Raw genomic sequence first — 2,648 nt, forward strand, 5'->3', positions numbered from 1 at the left:
AATATTAGCATATTGATTGTCTTAAGGATATATTAAATAAATGGAAGCTGTATTATTCAAGAGGTGATGACATCATAATCCCTTTAAGTGTTTTTATGAAGCTGAGTGACCACTTGGTGTTTATGTGGTAAAGGACATTAACATTTATAAATGTGACAGTGGTCTCAGAGGCTGATCTGTCAGTTTAGATCCAGTGGTTTTCAACCTGCTGTGCATGGGCTAGTATAGACTGACTATATAGCATAGCCTGAATAGTGTTAAAAATTAGATAAGTCTGGGCTCAAATTCAGATAATCTGATTTCGTAGATCTAGAGAAAGACTCAAGATTCTGTGTTATTAACAAGATGCTTCCCTCTGGAGGTTCTAGGAGAAAATGCATTTCTTTGCCTTTAGGTTGTAGAGAATACCCACGTTCTTTGGTTCACAGCCCTGGCTCACTCCAACTTCCCCTTCCATTGACATAGCCCCCTTTCTGACTCTGACACTCCTACCTCCTTATTATAGGGACCCTTATAATTACATTGAATCCTCCAGGATATTCCACGGTTATCTTTCTGTCTTAAAATTCTAAACTCAATTACATCTACAAAGTCTCCTTTGCTATATAAAGCAACATATTCACAGATTACAAGGATTAGAATACAGGTATCACTGGGGATCATTATTCTGAAAATCATCGAGGGTAAACTATTTTTTGGACTTTCAGCTACAGGAGAAATCCCTGGAGACTTTCTTCATTCCCACCTGGAAAGTTCATGTATTGGGGGAGTTTTTCTTCTAAACTACCAACCCCTCTAAGTATCTATTTCTTTGGTATACAAGTGTCCAAGGAGGCTGATGTAGACTTGACAATTCTATATTTAGATCCACTCTGCTGGTATGCAGAGTTCCAGTATAAATGTGGAAATTACTCTGGAGCAGCAGAATATTTTTACTTCTTTAGAGTGTTGGTTCCCACAATGGATAGAAATACTTTGAGACCACCCTGGGGAAAACCGGCCTCCGAAGTCTTCATGCGGAATTGGGATGCAGCCATGTAAGACCTTATGTGGCTAAAAGAGATCATAGATAATAAGTCTGTGAATTTGCCACTTCTGTCTCTTCAGTAGCAGACGCGGCTCATTCACTGGTCTCTGTTTTCTTCAATCACCCCCAAAGAGTATAATAGCATTGTTGATCTCTTCCTTCGTGAGCCACAGTATCTTAACGTGCTTTACGCAATGTGTCTACATAGTCTCTGCTTTTTGACCATAGTGAAAGTGAAAGTCACTCAGTTGTGTCCGACTCTTTGCGACCCCCTGGACTGTATAGCCTATGGAATTCTCCAGGCCAGAATACTGGAGTGGGTAGCCTTTCCCTTTTCCAGAGGATCTTCCCAACCCAGGCATTGAACCCAGGTCTCCCGCGTTGCAGGTGGATTCTTCACCAGTAGTCATGCAAACAAAGACGTTCAAAAACGCTGGCAGGTACTATTCATAAAAGATCTGGTCAGAAGTATTTAACAGGAGTCCTACCCATATAAAAACCCAGTTACAGAGTTTGTATAATATTTATATATTAACTTTGACTTTGGTAGGGCTCAGAAAAAGCTGAGGAAATATGAGTCAGTGCTAGTGAATGGTTTCTTCTTGGTGACTTGTCTTGACGATTTCATTGAAAATGCTGAACTCTATATTTCAAGTTTTTTTTCTCAAAATACACTGTATCCATCAGTGTACCACCATTAACATGCTGGCAGGTAAACTGAATGTAACTCCAGAAGAAACTGAGAGGTGGGTTGTAAATTTGGTTAGAAATGCAAAACTGGATGCTAAGACTGATTCTGAACTATGGGTAACAATGCAGTCTCACCCTATCAGGGATTCAAAAGACCAAAAGTATTTCACTTAGAAGACAGTGGTTGGCCATGGATATTGAGAAGAAATTTAAACAGGGGCTTCTAACTGAGCAATTCAGGACTCTGGCTGCTATTGAAGACTGTACAGAAAAAGTATAAAAGAAAACTATAAACGAAAAGTGAAACAATGCGACCATTTTATAAAAGTGAAGCAGGTTGAAAACAACATACTGAGTATAAATTTTGGAGAATTTGAATACAATTGTTTCATTTTAAAAAAATACTTGACAATTCTAGGATATGCTGGATGGGGATCGAACAAACTTATGGGCCAGGGTATCAGTGGCTTTCACTTGTGCTTGGTTATCAGTGTGCTAGATGCTAACTTCTGCCAAAGGAAGGACCTCATCATAGCTACTCAGTACTGGCAGCATGCAAGACTTCATGTCTGAAGGCTGTAACTTCTATTCCTGGGCCCTGGTTACACATGGTCCTGCTCAGATGGTCACTGGTCATTTTTGGATGTTGACTCAGTGGTGTTCTTAAGGTCTCTCCAGCTATTTCTTCTCATTCTTTGTCCAACTGTCTTCCACGTCTCTCTTATCTTTTGTTTTCAGCCTTTGGAACCCATCTTTTGTCTTCAAGGTAAACTTTCTCTTATCATTTATATCATCACCATATCATATATTCTTTCAAAATCTCATGCATCTATAGCTGAGGCCTAATGTGTGGGTTGTCTAAACTCCAAACCAGCAACCAACTCCCTTTGCTTTCTCGGTTTTCTTCTGTCACATCATCTCCACGGCAGTG

At 39.8% G+C, this 2,648-nt stretch overlaps 1 pseudogene; it reads left to right on the top strand.

Annotated features, from left to right (window-relative positions):
- The first annotated feature begins 960 nt into the window (after positions 1 to 960).
- On the top strand, positions 961 to 2,047 carry LOC106990381 (eukaryotic translation initiation factor 3 subunit E-like; annotated as a pseudogene).
- The last annotated feature ends 601 nt before the right edge of the window (positions 2,048 to 2,648 follow it).

This window comes from Ovis aries, chromosome 5 (assembly GCF_016772045.2).
Source record: "Ovis aries strain OAR_USU_Benz2616 breed Rambouillet chromosome 5, ARS-UI_Ramb_v3.0, whole genome shotgun sequence".
Lineage (NCBI taxonomy): Eukaryota > Metazoa > Chordata > Mammalia > Artiodactyla > Bovidae > Ovis > Ovis aries.